At 40.1% G+C, this 22,507-nt stretch overlaps 1 long non-coding RNA gene across 1 annotated transcript in view; it reads right to left on the bottom strand.

The window, feature by feature from the left end:
* The window catches only part of LOC131086525 (uncharacterized), a 78,111-nt gene that overhangs the window by 31,766 nt on the left and 23,838 nt on the right, over positions 1–22,507 (bottom strand). The window contains exon 2 of the long non-coding RNA XR_009114763.1: positions 7,729–7,784. This is a non-coding gene — a long non-coding RNA (uncharacterized LOC131086525). The remainder of the gene's footprint in view (positions 1–7,728; positions 7,785–22,507) is intronic.

The following is a 22,507-nucleotide window of genomic DNA, read 5'->3' as shown; positions in this document are numbered from 1 at the left end:
GAAGTCAGACAATGAGAGAAACAAGGACAGCATAATTTCAGCAATGTATGTGGGGGTAAAATTTACTTTCCAGAAAAATAGGACCTGGGAGACGCTGCATATTATCAGATCACTGATTTACATAAAGCAAAAGCTTTTATCATTACCAGAAGCCTCAGGGTCACATAAAAAAACCAATCAGCAATTCCAGGAAAGCTGCAGCTGGGTATTCCTCCTGTTTGACAAAGGCACATAGCAGCTTCCCCATGTCTGTGAGGCTCCATTTTTTCTTTGCTGGGCAAGTTTTCAGCTGGATTCATTCTCAATTCACCTGATCATGTCACATCAACACTAGAGCCAGCACAAAGTAAAGGTGAAGTTGGGATAGGGCCATATTCTTTCAGTAGCAGCCAGGACTTGGACTAGTTTACACCAGCCCTGGAACCACAGATCCAAAGAAGAAGCTGAAAGATCTTTTACAGTTCAGTGCAGCAAAGTAAAAGTCAAGAGAACAATTCAGGTTTAAGAAACCAGGTATTTGGGAATAAGTAAGCTTGTACTTCCAAAGCAATGCACTTGACCCTTCTAAAGAGCAAGAAACAAAGATCTGAACTGACACCCAAGGAAGAGAGGAAGGTCTCAAAGCCCTAATATTGCACCATTCCTCTTTGGCTGGCTTAATGTTCTCCAGGCAGATAATTTTCCTCCTGATTACAGGGTGATATCTCCCCCTCCATGAAGGACACACAATTTCTGATAAAAGGTTCTGTATGTTTACCACCTACCCTGCTTTCAGCACAAATCCAAAGAAAGAACCCTTCTCCTTTCCCTGGGATGAGTCTAACTCAAAGGCAGGGCACTACCCACAGACACTCCAAATTTACACTTTCATTCTAGACCAGAGTGGTCTCTTGGTCACAAAGTTGCAGTCTGGGTCCTCCCTCTGCCTAATTCTTTGATTTTTCTGAAGCCCTATTCTAGCTCTGCCTCCTTTTCTCTCCTGTTTATCACTGCAGCCCTGGTGGTCCCTGCACACCACACAGCTGCTCCTCCTTCCCTCCTAAGTTAACTCTAAAATACCTCCTTGGACCAGATGTTTTCCACGTGTTTCACTCTCTATTTTCTTCCCCACCCCCACCTCTTCCAAGGCAAGCAACAATCTATCTCCTTGATCCTTCAGATCCAATCCTGAAGTATCCCTTAATCAACTTGTCCAGCTTGGTTCTGTGGCAGGCAAAAAACAGGTCTCTGCTTTTTCCTCCATGATAATACATGGGCAGGAGACAAAAATAAACCTTAACCTTGGCACTGCCTTTAGTTTCCATTTCACCTTCATATGATCAGCTTTGGCTTTGGTATTTTTTTGGCTTTCTTTCTGGATTAAATTTTATTTCTTGGAAATATTTTGTGAAGCACAATTAATATCTGTATCACTTGCCACTTTTCCTTCTAATCATCCTTCTGTTTATTAGCTGCCACTGAAGGTTTATTTACAGGTACAAATCTTAAGTTCATAGGTACTTCACAGGTCCCATCCCCCTTCTCTGTGACATTTTCCACTCTCCATCTGTCTTTCCTTGGCACCAGTGCCTGCAGTGGCAGTAGACACTTATACAAATTACCACCACTCTGCTTCATCTCTCAAAAATCGGTTTCAATATCAGCCCAATTCAAGCCAGTTTCACAAGCTTTTATTACTGTAGATCAGACCTAAATTCATTGAACTCCAGCTGGACCAGTACTGTAACACTCATTTTAAGGTACTAAAACTTCCAGTCACTCTAGGTTTTGCAGGAAAGGGATGGATGCAGCATTTCCCTCCTCTCCTGTGCAATGTAATGTTTCTCTGAGCAGGCCTACTCACTTTAGCCCAAGTCCTGAACAAGGTCATCAGTGTACCAAAGGAGCAGTAAACAAACACATTCCATAGGCTGGTGGGCCACAAGGAGTGGGTGAGCATCTGAGAACACAGTGCCAAAGCTGCTGAGAGAGACGTCAGCAGAAGATCCCAAGCACCTCCAGACCTGAAACTAGAAACTAAAGTCACACAGATTTTGTCTAAACCACAGGCAGTCCACAAAATACTTGTCAATAGGGGTTTCATTCTTTCTGGCTCTGGTTTCAGTCAGAGGCAGAGAGTGGCTGGTGCCTGTGCAGTTTCTGTTCCTCACAAATGGCCTTGAGCTGGCCAGAGGGGACAGAGCAGGCAGCCTGAGCAGCTCCCTCCCTTCACTGGCAACCGTGTCAGAGGACAAAGGCTAGTGGCAGCACATCCCTTTTCTGACAGCATTATTCCTGAATTTGCTGTCTCTGGGAAAGTAGCTCTCCAGCATGTGATTTCCCACATACCATCAGGGCTCCAATAAAAGCTGTTGCATTCAGCCAAATGTTTAGTACTCCTCTGATATCTGTATATTAAAAATTACTGTGGGGGTGAGGGAGAGCAAAAAGAAGTGTAATAGTCAGAGAATATTAAGTGTAGCACTGGGTGAAGAAAAATTTTGCTTTCCAAATGCCACATGCAGATTAATTGCAGGAACAAAATGGGTGCGTAGGCACTGAAAAGCCTTAGGCAAAGTGCTGCATTTCATTTTCTGCATTACCCAGAGTCTCTCTCCAGGACTTGAGCTGTGTCACTTCACTTTTTGATATTTCATAAACAGGCAAAAGTTTACACTAATGCTATATATTTTTAAAGGTTGTATACTTAGAGTCTTTCACTCTGCCCACTAAGAGGGTCAAGATTGTATGCAATTTAATGATGAACCTGGCTGTGTGGAAATTGCTGGGGAGTCCTGCTACTCCCAATACTACCAACAGACAGCAAGAAGGAAAGAAGCAAGTGATGGCAATTCTTTCTCAGCACCAGCTATCTTACTGCTTCATGTACACTTCCACTTGGACAGTTTTGGTTTTAAAGAGCAGAAAGGATGGGTTTTGAGGGTGGGTGGTTTTTTGCTACATGTTGGGTTTTTGTGGTTTCTTGGGGTATTTTTTGTTTTGGTTTGGGTTTCTTTTGGGCTATCCAGTGCCCTAGACAGTTCTGCTCAATGCCTGCTCATGTTATAACATCACTATTTCTCTCTTCCTATAGAGTTCACTAGACTTAGAGATTTATCGAGATTCCATTTGGCTGGAAGCTCATTATGCACTGTTTCCTATAGTTCCCATATAGAACACATTTCAAGCAACAGATAAAAATATCTGTACCACCTTTTGGTTTTCATTTCCTTGATACTGCTGTTAAAAATGAAAAGGAAAAGCTGTGAAAAGTTTCAAGAATTTACTATTAACCTAGGGAAAAGAAATTCAGTTCTAGAAGCACCAAACAATAAAATAAGCTTCCCAGGTACAGCAAGAGAAGGAAATAAAAGTGTAGAGCTCCAAAGACCAAAAGGAAATAAAGAACACTTGCATTTTGATCAGGACAGACCAAAGAAACTATATGTATGCTTTTAAAGAGAAAGACTTCATTCTATTCTGTCCCATCCTCAATACCTGCAAGACACTTTCTATCAGATCTGCATACAGAACACATAACTTGAATGTTAAAAAGTGACAAGAGAAAATCCTCCTATCCATTCCTGGCCATTTCATATTCAAGCTTATCTCACAGTTAACAAATTCATTTCCATTCTTTACTACCTCCTAAACTAATTATATTTCTTAATTTCCCATTTTCACTCTTTTTACACTTTCTGATTTGTTAGTTCCTAGACCTGCAAATCCCTTTCTCCAGTCATCACTGTCTCAGAAATCACTTTTCCTTCAAACATTTCTCACCTTTCCTCCTATAAGCAGCTGTTCTCTATGTTATTATCTAGGCAGGATTGAGACTGGAGACTCTACAGTGCAAAGAACAGGTCTTATTTATGCTTGTGAATCCTTGTCTAACTTTATGCTGCTGTGTAAATGTTTAATAGGTACTAATGCATTTGCTGGAACAAGCTGCGTTGCTAATACTCATTGGACTGTTTGGATACAATCCTTGCTGACTGTCAGAAGCTTCTGGAATAAAACAAAATGCAGTTTTTTTGGTGACACTGCAGTTTCAAAGCTAAAGGATCCAACAGCTGAAGTAGTCTAACAAACCATGGTAGTACCGGAAATGGCCTTATCTACTCTTTCCATGTTTGAAACAGGATAGAGCTGGAAAGCCAAACACTGTGGATGTGAGGTTGCATTCAGCTACAGCCACTGTACCTTATCTCCTCTATGTTATCTATCTCCAGACCTCCAAGGTCACATTTTAAACAAATATTTCCTATCTTCGCTCTCTCCTTAATGTTGGCTGAAGAGAATAGAATGGTCTTGTCCTCTTTTCACACTGGTCTTGGCATGATTTTCCTGTGGGCTTGACTGTATCATGTCCTGTGTAGAATTAATTGTGAAATAGAAACCCCAGTGGCAGATCAGATGCATAGTTTTTACTTCAGGCACCAAATAAGAGGTGACTGATTCATCAGCACAAGCACACCACACAAGAAGCAACTGCTCAAGCAAAAAGGGAATGAATGATGTCTTGGCCTCAGAGCCAATGAACAGTGATGCTAACATGGAAAATGCAACAAGGACGGCAGGAGTGCCAGGCCTATGTGTCATCAAGTCTCATGCTAAAACTCACAGAGACAAACAAACCACATCACAAATTTCCACCATTTGTGTGAAAGGAAAACTTTGGGGTTTGTTGTTTCTAGATCAGATTGTTCCTAATGGTGAGACTGGTGATTAGAAGTCTTATCCCATAATCTTAAAAATTTGTGCCCTGTTGCCATGAAATCCAAGGATATAAAGAGTCACTGTCTTGATGTGTTTGTAGGGGCTCTGAAATGAGGAGAGCTGGGCTGGGCCCATCCAGGCATCCACTTCCAACACTGCATCCTAGAATCAGGTTCTCTTTCCTGTTAATTTTAATGGAGTTTCAAGAACAGTACTCTTGATGTCTTAGCCTTGAAAGAGAATTTGACCAAGAAATGAATTGAGAAGGTTTTTCCAAGTGGCCGTGTGTGCACTAGGAAAGAAAAATAGCTAAATGTGGTAGAAGCAAATCCAAGCAAAAGACAATTCTATTAGGAAAAAATTCTGTAGCAGCAAAATCTGTTGGACTTTATACAGTTTCTTCTGTGGCATAAAACATATACCATCACTTCAGTCTTTAAAAGGAGATTGGACTAAGCAGTAGATGCATTGCATGCTCTATGCATTGCAGGGCCACAGCTACATCAGCACGGCAGTAGAACTGACGAGCTAATAACTCTTTTCTCTTATGTTCAAGATTATGCATGACAAGATTTCAGTACTAGTCAACATCTATTTTCCTGTAACCAACAGAATTTTCAGAGTTCAGATTTGGTGTAAATTACAACCTGCTTGGGAGGAAAGCTGTGCATGATTCATGAAGTGATGATTATTACAGATCTAAAGGAAGAAGCATGGAGGAGAAAGGTTGCTTGTTGCAAATGAGTTAGGGACAGGGACTTTCAAAAATATCAGAACAGAAGCACTTTAGAAAATCTGCCCCTGTATGACTGAAAGCTGAACTCTTTAGAGAAATTCCCACCCAGTTGCAAATGTTCAGCACTTGCAACAAAATCTGTCCCCAGCTCTCTACCTGCTGTAACTGGTGCCAGGAACATTTCTCCTAAAGATGTAATAATTTTCATGAATTTTCCAGCTCATCAAATATCAGAGCTCACATGTGAGAGGATTTTCACAGCACAATGTAAATCTTTTGGTGAAGCCCTTATTGTTTGAGGAACATTATTTTCAAATAATATTAATTGCTGCATTGTGAGCTGGACAGGTGGTACAATGCCTTTGTGCTTAATGCAAACTAATTTGAAACAAAGAGAAGATGGAGATTTGTTTGTTGTTTTATATTGCCTCTAAAGAAGACAGTTTCAAGTACTCAAATAAATAATGAATAGAAAGCTGAGCAATTAATCTTACATGATCAATTCAGAGCTCATAGATTGTAGGAACTCTGAATGCGTTGCTGAAAGTCTGCCCTTCACCTGTGAATTATTTTTGTCAAGGAATCCAGACCTAATTCACAACAATGTATTTCTGTAGAAACCATAAAACTGCTTTCATAAAGGTTTTGCCTTGTCTCTAGTTCCTTTAAAATGTAACCAGTTTGGACTAGATATGATTTGACTAATTTGCATTCATTCTGGTATGAACCAAATTATGATGCCTTGTGTATTCACAGTAGACCTGTCTTCAAAAGGTTTGTTTCAAGGATGAACTGGTGAGCCTTGGGGACTAAGAAGCCCTTTAAAATTGGGGTCAAGCCAGGCAGTTAGATTCAAAAATAATAAATAAATCCATTTAGAGACAAAGGCCTATTGTATACCAGCCTTCCAGGAAAACCCATGGGTGGCTGAGAATTACTTGGGAAAACTTAGTGGAAATTAATTCCGACCCATTCTCAGTTCTTTCTTCCACACTGAAAAGAGAGGTCTATGGAGGCAGAAAAACACTGTTGAATTCTCACAGGGTCAGGGAATACCTGGCATTGTAAATGCAGAGCTAGAAAATGTTCACATTTCCTGTACCACTGAAAGAGAGAACCCACACTTTCCCTGCCTATGGCTCATTGAGAACCCGGGCCACCACCAGCTCCAGCTACAAGAGGGTGGTGTATACTTAGAAGGTACAGAGAGGAATAAAAATTGCAGTCAAAGCTTATGTGGCACAATAGCTCAAAGGAACCACTTCCCACTCTCTGTTCAAAAGGAAGAAAAAAACCCAAAAATACAACTAAACCCAAAAAACAGTCGCCACTGTTCCTCATTATACATTGCTTTCTGTTACTAGGCAGGCACTGTCAAGCTGACATGTACAGTTTATTAGAAATTAGAATTTTACTCAGGAATTTTGCATTCATATATATATATATATATTAATCATTAGGCTACATAGTTCTTTACATTTGTTCAAAAAAAGAAATATCATGCTGTATTATGGGCTTTTAAAGTGACAATTATAGAAAAATACTATTCTTTACTCTTTGCAATCATATGTTAATAATTATCACCACAAAGCTATTTCAATTCTTCCAAGTTATACAACCAACTAGACAGCAAAGACAGCTTTGAACCTTTGAACATCAGGTTTTTATTTACCATATTATCCTATTTTTAGGTCAAAACTTTACACATTTGCTGAAACCGCTTTCTCTATGTCAGGCAGTTCTCCTGGTAAAACTCCTTCAGGTACCAAGCTGCTGAGGAGGAACAGTACAGTTTTGATTCAGTGCCAAACTAGAAATCCAGACATTCTTATAGAGAGTGAGGAAGAGTCCCAGACTTGGCAAGGGAAGGAGACAGTGCCTCCTTTATGCCATGTTTTTTGCTCAGGAGGTGGAGTATTATATAGGGAATCATTAATTAACAGACACTTTGAAACCAGAGTCCACCTACTATTAAATAGCTCTGTTCTTGTTCTTCAGCCTCTGAAACACCTATCATCTCTTATCAGGCAGCCTAAACTTGAACACCACTTGCAACAGTGTACAAACAAGATGATCATTGTTGTATGCCTTAACCTGAATTCTCAAACTTAGTTCAGATCCAATGCAACTCTCCGGAGAAGACCTTTGAATTGTGTTTGAAAGCTTGCATTCAAAAATCAAGGAAGCAGTCATCTCCTGCCACTAAATTTGAATGTCACTTTCCTGGAAATTTCCATAATGCCATTTAGATGAACACAGAGGAGAATAACAGTGCATAACATACATCTACATACCTTTGGCAGCACTCAGAGAAAGAGAAGCTGCAGCTCTACAGGTATGTTCTGGACTCCTAGAAAAGAAAAAAAAAACAGTAAGTGTTATAGAATACAATAATCTAATGCAGCTGCTAGGGGGAAAAAAACCCACAATAAAATGCTCTCTCAGTTTAAAATAGAAGAAACCATCACCCTGGGGTAAACAAGAAAATTGGACAATTATTTCTAGCCCATCAGTTCAACTAGCCTTGCTAGCCTAGCTTCTTAAAGCTAAGAGTCACCATTTGTCTGTGAATCGGCTTTTATAAGACAAGATCCTCCTTGTCTATATGAAACCCAAGGCAACACCATTTGTGTTTATCACTCTGTAAAGAGAAGCAGTGCCAAAATTCTGCAACACCTACTTTAGCTGCTGAAATCCAGAGAACTGAATGTGCTGCTGTTAGCATTTGGAGACAGGAATATGTTTTGATCTAATACATCCTACACAGACTCACTTGGTGTCAAGAAGGTACCAGATTCCATAACAGGTTAAAATAGAGACAAATATGAAAACACTTTGCATGCAACTTATGCAGAGTAACTTCTACTCATTATATTTGAATTTTTTCAAATATAGGCTCTAAACCTTCTAAAAATACTATAGAAGTCTGCAAATAGCTAAATTCTCCTAGCTTATCACAAAAAACGACAACTTGACTGATCTCTATGAATGTTTTAATAATATTTTTACTATGTTGTGTTTAGTTCAGAGTTATGTGGGAGGCAGGACTAGTACAGAAGTTCTCATATACAAAGAAATCTGTCTCAGAACTTTGGCCTTTACTACTTAGGTGCCTTCTTAAGCACTTGCCAAGGACACAGCCTGTGGATACCTATCGTACAGACACAGTGAGTGTGCCACTGCTCCAGTGGAAGGTGTCCCTGCCCATGGTGAGGGGCTCAGAACTAGGTGATCTTCAAGGTCCTCTACAACCAAACCATTCTAGGATTCTAAGATTTTCTAACCTACTGGTCTTTTTTCAGACTTATATATGTGTTAATATATTCTTACAGGTACCCCAGTCAGTGAAGAATTTTTGCCTTCCTGTCACAATTTTGCTACAGGGAGTAAAATGCCCTTCAACTTTCCTATCTCTTCCTCCCTCTCAGAAAGCAACATGCCTCACAGCTTCCTGGCACCCAGAAGTAAGGACTGGGGCTAGGAACACCTCACCCTCTTCACTCTGTGTCCTCAGTTTCTGATCCTTGTTTTCCTCAAGAGTCAATAGATAAACCCTATCACTCTGGATAGTACAACACACAGTCATGCCATAACACCACTGGGCACACCAAGCAGGTATGACCTGGTACCACTGACACCCTCAAGCCCCTTTCACCAGCATACATTTTGCCTGCATGCCTAGCCTGGCTCTCTTTCTTCCTCTGTCACTCAGTTCTTCATTTCTCACTTACTGTAAGTAAAGTGGGAAGAGTAATCCTGTTCTACCCAAATTGATGTGCTGGCCTCCCTATAAAGGAACTCTAATAATGAAAAAAAGAGAGACACACTACCAATGGCAGAGCTGTATTTTCTATTTCTGTCCTATACTTACTCTAGTTCAGACCTATTCAACATCTATCTTATGCTCTAATGCCAGTGCTGTTATGGAAAATACAGTTTCACCCCCACCCCATATTAATTTACGAGGGGCAAATGCTGGCTACAGGTTTCCTATAATGTGACAAACAGATTGTTTATCTGCACAAAAGCTTTTAAACTCAAGTCATGCCCTACCCTCAGCCACACAAATAAATGGCTCTGGAAATAGAAACAAAACAGGACAAAAAAAAATTCAGACCTCTACAAAAAATAAAGTCCTGGATGGTTTTTGCTAGAATTTAGAGTCAAAGGTCCAGAAGAGTAAGCAAGACACATATGCCAATTCCAGCAGGAATTGCTTAAGGAAAATCATGGATTTTCCATGCACTACAAAATAGCCAAAAGCCCAAGTATAGTGGAGCAAATATTATTCCGAATAGCAGCAATGGCTAAGTAACTATGACATGAACCATTCTCATCTAATGTTAATTCAGAGCAGCAAAGGAATGTTCTTTCCATTGGTCTGCAACGAAGGAGAAATTCTCTGAAAGTCCAATTAAGTTCAATCAGTAACACATGCTTCCTACAGATATCCCTGCAGATCAGACACACATTGCAACTATATTCCAAACAGCTGGAAAGGCAGCAGCAGAATGAAATTCTGCTTTTAAACTGATTTACAGTTTGAAGAAACAGTATCCAGGATGCCACCCATTCCCTGCAAAAGGATCTGGTGAGGGCAAAATATGCAGAGATTTCCCTTCTGGCAAGTGCAATAGTCTTTTTGGTTAGGTGGCAATCATGCAGCTTCCAAACAGCTTGAATAAGATGACAGTGCAGTATCCAAATCATTAACTTCTAAATTAAGGAGAATGCAAAGTCGGGCTCAAGCAGATTTTCTAAATTACTTAAAAATGTGAACTGTTTGGATATCTAGGTTGAAGCAGTAAAAATACATATCATAAATACCACCACTAAAGAGGATCTGGTACTGAAAGTTATGGAGGTAGGAGGAGATATTCTGGGCAACCTTCCCTGCATCTCATGAAGAAATCTCATTCATAACTATCAAATCATCCTTTGCTGTACTTCCCAATTACTGTTCACTGTGAGCATTTCACTTTTCCCTTGTGCACTGTTCAACTTCCCAGATGATACCTGTTAAGTATTCAAGCATAAACCAGGTAGAAGACCTGGCAAAGAGAATGTATCTGACAAAGCTGGATAAGACATGATGAGAGCCCTGGAATAATCTCCAGAATTTTATGGAGCTGAACTCCATAGTTCAAATGCACTACCAAACATGATCCACGTTTAAAAGAAACAAACAAAAACAACCTCCCCTTCCACACACACACTATACAGAATCACATACTTATTAGAAAACAAAGAGCATGTATATCCATCCTCCTATCCACAAGAGTCTAACACAGGGCTAATTCTTGCCAGCAAAAAGTAGTTTGGCACATCAAAGAATGACTGCTGTACCACTTGAAATAACGTGATGGCTGTCATTTTCCACACTGCCTGTGAAGGACACACGTGCCTGGCTCGGCAGTGTACATGACACATCAGAGTCAGCAGCCACGTCTGTAAAACCTGAGTGCTGTGGAGAAGGGAGGAAGGAGACAGAACAGAGCAGGGACACTGCCTCTGTCATTTTGGAGCACTTGTACTTTTTCATCACAAATCAATCCCTCTGCAAGGTACTGAAGATTTTACTCACAGCATACAATGAGAATAAATAACTTTTCCCAATTTAATCACTAACTTTCAATGCCTTTTTAAACAAAAAGCTAGGAAGAGCATCAAGAGCAAGAACTGTTGCTGTTAAAAGGTCTTAAAACAAACGTGAATATGCCTTTGGAAAAAATTACTTATGTAATGAAAAGAACAAGCAAAGATCCCTAAAGGAAGCTGAAGGGACACTTTTTCCTCCTCCTCTAGCCTTATGAGAACTGTAATCTTAACAATCATAGCTGTTCAAAAGTGGGTGTAGGACGATAGGGGAAAGAAAGGATAGCATTGTTTATAGCACAGCAGGAGCCAAATGAGGAGAATAACTTCTGTGCAAGAACGGAAGAGTGAAAGGAAATGGGTAGGTAAAGACAATTGTAGGATTTGTACAGTACAGAAGAGAATCCCTTCCATGTAGGATGCAATTTCTTCCATGGAAAAGATGTTTCATCCATGGAGCTAGCTGATGTAACTCCTCTGGAATAGTAACCTTTCAATGTTTATCTGTAGCTCTGTTACTAGACAGGTTGTGGTTCTTATAATTAGCACTTTATCAGCTAAAAAGTCAAAACATTCCTTGCATCAATGTATTTAGTCTTATGTCACCTTAATGAGATAGGTGTCAATTAAGACTGAAAGGAGTGTCTGGTATGAATCATAAATACTTTAAAGGGTTCTCAAAGTATGAATAATCAACACTTTCTGAAAATAAACTTGCTGGAATAAGCTTCAGGGTCACTTCACATCAGCAAGCCTTTCTGATACCCTGGCCATTCCCCCTCTTTTACAGCTAACAAGATGGAGGTGCATAAAGCCACCAGACAGCTTCTTTAAAGGAATCATACATGTATAAATCTAAAAGGAGGGACTTGTTTTTTCACCAGTTGTCAAGTACTTCAGATCTCACTAGGAAAATTCCACCTGCAGAATGCTATACAACTGTTTGAAAAGCCATTGAAAGGCATCTAATAAATCCCACAGGATTCAAAACAATGCCTCCCAAAGCCCCATTGCACTCATCTAGCACTCGCACAAGCTTCTCTACGGACAGATTAAGCAAAGTGGTCTGCTTGTTGACCTGCATAAGTATGACATTAAGTACTCAGTCCACAATTGTGAAAATACTTTCATAACTGAATTGTGTCAGGACAAGAAGTACGTGCAGAGTCCATATTTTCTGACTAATAGTATTATTTTACCACAATTACTTCTATGTGGACTCCTTCTCTACAGCACCAGAGGAGTCCAACCAGCTGCTATTTATACATGTTTTTCTGTGAACTGCTTCAAGGATGACCATGAAGAAAGTCTGCTTTCAATAGATTTAAGTCAGACAGGGAGGGATCTGCCACTAACAAAAACTCCTAAAGGATCACACACAGAAAAGTGTTGGAAAACAATTATTTAAAATTGTGGTATGTTAATTATTGTCCTGGAAATAATTTCTTGAAGGTTCTTTACACAGTCTAAACAGTCACACTACTATATGATGCTCTCAGATTAACAGCTAAATCATCTGAAAACGCATGTTGCAGCAAGGCAAAAACACACCAAAACAAAGTGAAAAAAGATCCCCAGGATTTGATGGAGCTATGATAAACATTCAAAAGGAACACATTTCACCATTAAACTTCTTCTCGTTATTTCCAACTGATTTTTGACACTTAGAACTGTCTTTTAGTAGATGCGAAAGAGATAAATATTTCATTACCAAAAATAAATTTGTCTGTTAAGGATGACAGAGAGAGGCAAAAGCATTGCACTGCCTATTATGGTATTGAGCAACAGATTTCATTCCCTCTGCTATATGCCCATTTATCAAAAATGTGGCAAGCTTTACGAAAGGATTCCTGAGCTTCTTTGGTCCTCTCTTTAATTCCTCTATAATTCTTTGTATATATAAACATGTCAGGTCTGGAAAAAAGTGGGGCATGGACATAATTTACCACAGAGCTCTTTTTCTATGCAAATGCTGGTAAGAAAACAATAAAAGACAAAAGGGGAATAATGCAAAAAATTAAAGCAATGAAACAAATGTATCTGCAATTCACTGTCCAATAACCTGATGAAGCTCCTTCGAACAGCAGCAGAAAAGGCAGAAAAATCATGTTTTTCTGCCTTTTTGACCACAGAGAGAGACCTTCTCTCTCTGTGTCAGAACTAGACGCATCAGCTCCCAATGAGCTGAATCATGCTGCATCACAGCCTGTGTTTCATGAACATGCGAGACACTACTTTAATAGGAAATGGGAGCTGCCTTTAGCACTACCAGCGTGTCACGCACAGCCACAAGGCAGCCAGGCCTTTGTTCCCTTCCCAATGGGCTGCCTTTGTCAAATGCCCTCCTAAGGCCAGGCAGAGGAGTAGAATTTATTCTCATAATTGATCTAACGCAGACAGACCTCTCATTCTGTCAAATACACACATGCACACATGCTCTCATAGATAGCCATACTCACAGATTTTTGCCTTTCTTCTTGTTCTCTTTTGATGAGGTAAAAGTCACTCCACAAAGCAAAACTGCACATCTGTGCAATCAGAACAGTTTCTGTTCAGACCACTGTTACACTTTAAGTAAAAGAGCCTGGAAAAAATTTATCTGGAATATTGTTGCTTATGAGGTTCAAAGCTAGATGTACATGTAAAACCAACAGCGTAAAAGCCATATCATACAGAAAATGGGATCCTGTGTTTTACTCAGCTATTTGTCTGTCTTTTAAAGCAAGTCCAGTTGAAGCAATTCCTCACTGGCACACAGGAGGGCTAGATAGCCTAATAGGTCTCTTCCATCTCTAAGCAATTCATGCCTTGCATGACTTATTTTTATTGACTTATCTTACTGGCTGTTTGTGGGCAGAAGCACGTGCCTCATGCAAATGCCAGACCACTCTTGCTTTGAGATGCTGTTGCGTAAATGGAAGTGAATCAGACTTATAACAAAAAGCATGATTTTATTTCTGAAGGATTAAGTCCATATCATCAAGCGTCATTTTTACATATACAGAAAGAAGCTTCAGCAATACCACCCTATAAGCATTACATTAACTAATCTAGCCCTTTCTGGGTTTTACTGCTCCCATTTTACCACAGCTGATACCTGAGCTCTCTACAAAGATTAGAGCTTCAGCACCTTGAGAGCACTTTGAGCAGGGATTCCCAGTAGAATGTGCCCTGAGGCAGAAGTCTTGACAACCGACACAATCAGCAAGACAGAATAAATACATGTTCTAAACATGAAACCCTTAAAAGTGAAAGAATCCTCCACTTCCTTAAAACTATTTCCTTTGTCCACATTTTTTATCTCAGCAGAGACTGGTGGTGACATTTCAAGTCAGCAGGAGGAAATGCTGCATTCGTGGCCTTAGCTGATTAGGTCCTCAGCTGGTACAAACTGGGGCAGCTATGTGTATTCATAACTCAAGAGGAACACCAATTCTGAGTATGCTTTCTGCCTTAAGGAGCTACTGTATCATCAATCTCAAATCACAACATTTATTAAAATGACATTTCTGACCAAAAGAGCAAGAATAGAACTTCTACTTGCAAGACAAAGTACAGAGGGGAGGGAAAAAATAAATCAATCCCTTACCTTAAAAAAACTTACTATACATTTCAGCACTAATTCACTGCATGAGATTCTTCCCCTATCACCTGGAAGCAAGAAACACTCTGGGTAAGAGCACTTAAGAAACAGAGGATTCCCAATTTTTTGTTTATTACTATCTACAATTATCAAGCAAGCTGTAGTTTTAAAAGTTAAGCAGCAAAAGTTGACTACAGGAAAGGAAAGTCTGCTTTCACTGCTTGGAAATGTTCCTGATTTTCTCAGTGGGAACATTCAGTAGTGGACGTTAATATTTAACTCTGTGTTTTTCCAGTATTACACCAATCTTTCTCCAGGGATGCAGAGAAGTCAGTGGCATAGCTGAACTGTTATTATCCTTTAAGAGCAAGAAAAGTGACCACCACAGAAAAGAAAAAACAGCAGCAAAAACTCCAAGAATAAATTTTCTGAAAAGATACTTTCCATATCACACATCGCAGAACATCTCAATGAATCAGCAATTCACATAGACAGTAAGCAATGAAAAAGGAGTTAATAAAAATCATTAACTGTCATATTTAAAGCTGCTTAGAGAGCAACAGAACTGCTTCACTTGGTCACTTAGTCTTTCTGAAAGTGCAGTAAGTCAGTCTCGAGAAAATCTTCAAACATTAGCAAGTGAACACCTGCTATGCCATTGCTGCTCCAACTGCCGGGACAAATACAACAAGCTAAGTGGAAAATGCCCCAGATGTCCTACTGGAAGTAATTCCTACTGTCTAGTTCTCCCTAATCTTGTTATGAGACACTCCCTTTTGCCTGCCCACTTTTCCCTGAATGCTTTCCAAGTCCATTTCCTTGTTTTTGGAGTTAGCTAGAAACAAGACTTCCAAATCAAATGCCAAAAGGAATCTGTTCATGCTCACAGTGAGACATAAGCAAGAAACAACTACATGTTCAGAGATGGTAGCACCTGAGATCCTCTGGTGAACACGTGCCCCACATCCCCTCTTGTGCCAGAGCACAGGGGCATAGGATACTTGCAGAATTCTTCAAACACACTGGACAGGAGAACACAGTTCTGACATTTCCTATGGAAACTGGTGAGTGATGGAGGAGTGACCATCATCTTTAAAAGAAGAGAAAAGCTGTCTCGGAGCTTCAAAAGCTCTGGACGGAAAATGCCTTTAATGGTAGAAAACTCAATGAGCAAATAGAAATTGGCATGTATTTCCAGATACCCGCCTCATTGTAATGAGATGCACAGGGAAAGCTGATACTCCTACAGACAGTAAAAGCCTCATCATATCACTGCCTTCTACCCCCACCATTCTATTCACCATCTTCAAGTGGGAGGTATTCTGCAGCCTTTCACACTTGACCTCTTAATTAAAGCATGATAAAATTAACATTTCAGACGCAATAGATCTTTTACCCACCTACATCAGTAATTAAACTAATTCTCAAGGGAGCAAGAGCATTTGTTATGTGCAATGTAACTTTAGCTGGGGTATTCCAAAGAAGGAAAAAGAGCTGATGTAATAAATGCAGTCATTTATATTTTAATGGAGCTATTGTAAATGAAAGAAGAACACCTGTGACAGCTTGAGACAGCCCCAGCCAAATGAAATCTATTGTGTCATGCAGGGACAGCACACTGCATATGGCCTCCCCATCTCCAGCTGCAATATTGAATAACTTAGTGAAGCAGATAGGCCTTATGCCTTTTCTGACTCTCAGATACACTACAATCTGCTTTCAAAACCAATGGAACTGTAACAGATACATATATGTATATACAGTGTGTGTGGTGTGTGTGTGTGTATATACATATATACGTACATACATATATTAACTTCATATTCACTCTACACCAAAAGCAAGATAAGCCAAAGTAGGTCTAAGGTCTTTCTTACTGGCAATATAAACTTCTGCATTTGTAAAAATTCATGCAGACCTTCAGACAAGACACTACCACAATACAAAGAATTGAACAATCTTATGCAAAGAGTTCATGTAATTAAAGATGGAAATGGCACCACATCAGAGTGGCAGAATTAAGTACTCTTTTCATCCTGATGTATAAAAGACCAAACAACAAGAAAAAAGGTCCAAGAAGGTAACAAAAAATATACATGGAACAAAGAAGATCTAGAGGATGGAACATGGACACAGAGGACACTTGAAGAGCTAGAACAGCACAGAACACAAACCTCATTCCTTCAGGAAACAAGACTGACTTGTGACATCTCAGATGCACATTTTAGGGCTTTGGTTTGTGCTTGAACCCAAAAGCATGACAAACATTATTTCAGCTGTCAAATCTGGTCCTTGTTCAAAGGGTGTATTTACTCTTCTGTGGCATAACTGTTGAGAAACATGGCCTGGCAAAGGTCTGTGCAGTGACTAGGTAACCTTGCTACAGATTTGTCTTAATTTGCACACAGGCAATCCAGCCTCAGCGAGCTTCAGAGTCCTCTCTCTCAGGCATCTCACCAGCCAGGTTTTAAATGTATAGTGTTCAGACTATAAGCAGCCAGCATGCATGTGACATGCTGTCTCTCCCCAAAACCCAGTCAAATCCACACCAGGTAAGACCAAAATTCCCTCAGTCCCTCCCTGCTGTATTACAAAGTATTCAAACAAGCTACAAACAAAAGTCTAAATGCTCATCTTCAAGTTTAGTTGATCCCATGACATTCATTCACAGCTACTCAGTTAAGACTGATTGATTATTTATTTCTTGTCAGGAAAAAAACAAACCAAGCCAAAACAAAACATACCAATATATTATTTCAGAAAGAGACCAGCAACTTGGAAATCTCCCTGACACAAAGGCCATTGCTTCAGCTGCTTGGAAGTCTATACCTTTGTCTCTGCCTGGGGTTTATCAAATGAAAGACCACCTCTACAATCCCAAAGGAAGCATGTCCAATTCTGCCACTGGTATTAAACATCTGTTCACTGCAATCTCATCAAAGGTCAAGAAACAGGCTCAACAAATTTAGCCTTGCATATTTAAGAATTGCTCTACCGCTGCTCATCCAAATTTCAGTCACTTGAACAAGTAATTCTGGTTGTTTTGCATTCTGTACCAAGTTACCAAAATATTGAGTCCAAGCAAAACACCATGAAGAAAAATCTATTTCAACTGTATTTTTCTTGGCTTACACTGCTCTCTATGATTAATCTTTAAAATATTGCTAAGGAAATGAGACAGCTAAGTGGTCATTGTCTTAAGTACACACTGAACATCCTATAGCCCAGTCAGTTTATTCCAGTTCTACTGAATAAACTGAACACACGACAGCTAAAATAATCAGAGGCATTCAGCTGTGAATAAACAAGGCCAAGGCAGAACATGAATATAAAAAGAGAGGATTAAAAACCTTTAATAAACAGATTCTTATCAGCCCATGGAAGGCAAAATTCATTGGGGAAGTTCCCATCATATCCAGGGTATCATCTGGAAAACTAAGAGAACATTTTCAAAGTAATTAAGATAACTTATTATGATATTAACAGCACTACTTGGAGTAAGTATAGGCTCAAAAGACTGAATTCTCAAGAATAACATAGTACCTTCTTTAGTCAATGGCTTTACACCAGTTTATAGTGTAACACTGTAATAACAATACTAACACATAATTTTACTTCTCCTCTTTCTGTTTTTACTTGCCAACACAAGGATTTCAACTTTTAAATACATCTCTTAGCTATAGACCCCACACAAGCTTCTAATCTTCATTATAGTGCATCCAGTACCTTCCCTCTAAATAGAATTGCTCTAAACTTACAGTAGTGTAATTACACAAAATCACAGAATCAGTTAGGTTGGAAAAGACCCTTGAGATCATCAAGTCTAACCTACGACCTAACACCACCTTGCTAACTAGACCACAGCACTGAGTGCCACATCCAGTCCTCTTGAAACTTCCAGGGATGGTGACTCCACCACCTGGGCACTCCATTCGAATGCCCAATCACTTTTTCTGCAAATAAATTCTTCCTAATGTCTAGCCTAACCCTACCCTGATATAGCTTAAGGCTGTGTACTCTTGTCCTGTCACTGGTTGCCTGGGAGAAGAGACCAACCCCCACCTGCTTACAGCCCCCTTTCAGGAAGTTATGAAGTGATGAGGTCTTCCCTGAGCCTCCTCTTCTCCAGGCTAAACAACCCCAACTCCCTCAGCCATTCCTTGCATGATTTTGTGTTCCAGACCCTTCACCAGCCGTATTGCCCTCTATGGACTCACTCCAGCATCTCAATGTCCTTCCCAAACTGAGGGGCCCATAACTGGACACAGCCTTCAGGGTGGGGCCTCACCAGGGCCGAGTACGGGGGAAGATTCACTTCCTAGGCCTTCTGGCCACATTATTTCTGCTACAGACCAGGGTGCCATTGGCTTTCTTGGCCATGGGCACACTGCTGGCTCATGTCAGGCAGACCCTCAGGTCCCTTTCTGCATGGCCACTGCACAGCCACTGTCCCCAGCCTGTAACACTGCATAGGGTTGTTGTGGCCAAATTACAAGACCTGGCACTTGGTCTTGTTAAACCTTGTATCATTGAATTAGGTCCATCTAATGCAGCCTGTCCAGGTCCCTCTGCAGACAAACACTCCCCCTGAAACTTGGTGACATCTGCAAATTTGCTAATGGTACGAATTACATGCCAGAATAATGTAGTCCTTATATTCACAACACTGGATATTCAACTGAGAAATTTTATATTCATACAGGCAAAAAATTTGTGAAGAAAAAAACTACATTAACACAGTAATGCAAAGAAATAAGTCAATTTTTTTTTTTCACCATAAGAGAATTTTTGAAAGTTTCCGATATGAAATGACATATGAAACTTGTTCCTAAATCTTTTGACATAAAACAGTAGCAACTGATTAGGAGACAATTTAACACATAAAAGAACTTCAGTGGTCTGATTAAGACAAGACACATAAAGGTTCATATTGAGCCAGAGGATGACCTGCTCCCGACTTATTTACACACAGGAAACTGCTGCAACTTCACAGAAGTAGGGCACCATGGCATGAAGAGCAAAATTCATCTCTTCATTGTGTCTGGACTGACTCATTTCCAGCAGATGTTTCTAAGGTCATGATTTCTGTTAGAAGCACCCCCAAAAAATGTTAAAAATGAAAGGGAGAGTAATGCTCCAAAACTATATTGGCAAAAATGTTGCTGTCTCCATCCAGAGACACTGGAGTGCATTAGCTTTGGGGTCATTAAATTTCTGCTCTGTTGGAGAAGGAACAGGGCAGGAGACCGTAAATCATTCACTTCAGAAACTCTCCCAGAAAATCTCTCAGGACCAAAAGGACTGAAGCTATCTATTATCACTGTATGGAATGCAACGCCCCTGAAAATATGGTCTGAAAGAAAAATATCCTGAGCTGGACTGCAGAGAACATTTGAAAAGTAATCACTCTGTACAAGGCATAGCTTAAGACCTGTAAAGATTCTCTAGACAAGTCTGCTTAGGATTTCATACCACCCTCCACTGAAACAAACCTCCACAACTTACATCCTACCTGGCAGCAACTCTCTTAAGCTGGCTGCTCTGGCTCTATCAGACTGTAGTCCACACAGCCCATTTCCAGAAAGCCCTGACTACCCACCTAGGTCATCAACAACCAGCTCTTCCCCTCACCTCCCCATTCTCTTTTCTGTAAGGATGCCAAAGAACAGGACTCTCTTAGATAACAACTGCAAACTGTCTGTTATCTACTATCACAGAGACCATTCCAGCTCAGGTTTGTTTCCCCATACATGAACACAGCTATCAGGAGAACAGCACAGAAGGAACACACACCATGTTCAGGTTGCTGGAGAGGGCTGGGAGTCCAGCACCAAGGACACACTACAGAATGAAGATTATTTTGCTAGTCTTTGAGCACCACAGAATCGTAGACTTCTGGGTGGTGTTAGATTTGGAGGACAGATGGACTGAACTTTATTCAGTTGTTTTACAATAATGTAAACTAAGCCAGGTTGAGGGCACTATGATCAGTTCAACCCTGTTATGGGAAGGACAAATTACATCCCCCACAAAGGGAAAGGGTTTTCAGAAGGGGCTACAACTCCATCAGTACAACGTGCCTGTATATTACATTTCTGAAGGTCAAAGAAGAGGGAGTTGTAGGTACATGTCCCCATCCCTGATCACTTTGCTAGCACAGCTACAGACAGCAGTGTAGCCACTGACAGCTCAAAAGCATCTGGTAATCCACGATGAGAAGTACAACAGCTCAAGACATGAGTCCATTCAGAGTGCCTGGTACTCGACCTGCTGTCTGACCTGGAGAGAGTCATGGGAGGGGGCACAGCAGGGAGTCAGAGGAACAAACATGGTTTGTTTCTCTTCTGGTTACTTTTCTGAATATCTTTCATCTTCTCTCAAATAAAAGAGTAGGGAAAATAAAGTCAGCTTCTTGCCACACACATCATCCTCGGAAGGACACACTGATGACATTACACTTGAACGTGATCCTATGCTTATATCATAATTAGATCCCGGCTAATCATCACATCAAGACGGCCAAAATTGTCAATCTTTCCTATCAGAGACAACAGCTTAGGAACATGAAAGTGTAATTTACCGTTTCCTTGTTACTTCCTTCCTTCCAATTTACAGTTTCCTTCAGTTTCCGAGGCTGCCAGAAACTGAAAGTTATGGTTGCAAAATAGCAGTATTTTTCATTCAAATCCCAGGCATTAATTACATAAATATTATTATATACTGCATTTCACAGTCTCTTTCTGTCAATCTTGCTAGGCCCTTTTAATAATGCACAAGCATCATTTTATTCCCATGAAATGGAGGAAACCATGTTCAGCACAACTACACATGTCACTGTGAGGTGTTCCTGCAAAAACATGACAGGCATCAACCTCTACACATATACAGTGGCAGAAATTGGCCCTGATTGCATGTTCAATGATATCAGAAAGGATAAAATATTTCATGAACACAAGGGCAATGGTGCCCCAATCAAGGACTTGTCATCACTTCCCATTAGAAGTTCATGAGCACAAAGCCTGTTTTCATTTTAGAAACACAGGCAAAATAGCACCAGACTCAGCAATGCAAGTGAGAAATAAAAACTAAGGGAGAAAAGGAGCAAAAAAATCTCCCAATTTGAAAAAGTAGGACTGCCACGTAGTCACATTTCTCCAGTGAGAAAGAAAACACTGCTAGTCTCCATTAGAAGCTATGTGTACAGGCTCAAGAGAACGGAGAGAGTTTTTTCTTTTTTTTTTTTTTTCCCCAAGCTTTGTTTTTCATCCAGATTATGGTTCATTAAGATAGAAGGAGCTAAAGAGCAGAAAGAAGTACATTTTCTCCTCTATAGCCTAATAACTCCTGCCTGGTTTCAATCTTCTGTAACTACTGGGTATCATTACGCATTCCCTCGGAAGTTAGGACAGCTCTAATTAGTCTGTGATAATGAAAGATACCTTTAACTGCTATCTCCTTTCTATCACATCCTGGAGGCCATTGAAAGTTTTAACAAACTAAAGCATCAAGGGATTTGACCCAGACCATCCATGCCTGCATTCCTATTAACCCTAGTGCCCATAGCCACCAGATGGGATTACCAAAAAATCCAGGCATAGTGACAGTGAGAGGTCACTAGACACCAATTAAAATACCAGTAGCTATCTATCATCCCTGTGAGCACTAGGGCACCTTAGGGAAGGGAAATGCTACTGTAGATTAGGCCAGCCACTACAATGGATGTTTCCTGGTTTTGCCATGCTATGTTAAAGCTAAATAAGAAACACAATAAAAAAGAGGTTAAGCTTACACTTTTTTAGTTCAGAAGCTAAGAAAATAAAAGCTTTTCCTACTGCGCCCACATGCTCCATTTTATGACTGAACCAAAGCATATAACAAGTTCCCTATTTTTATAG

The sequence above is a fragment of the Melospiza georgiana genome, chromosome 8, assembly GCF_028018845.1.
Source record: "Melospiza georgiana isolate bMelGeo1 chromosome 8, bMelGeo1.pri, whole genome shotgun sequence".
Taxonomy (NCBI): Eukaryota; Metazoa; Chordata; class Aves; order Passeriformes; family Passerellidae; genus Melospiza; species Melospiza georgiana.
The sequence above is the reverse complement of the archived record's forward strand: the minus strand, read 5'-3'. Positions and strand labels throughout refer to the sequence as shown.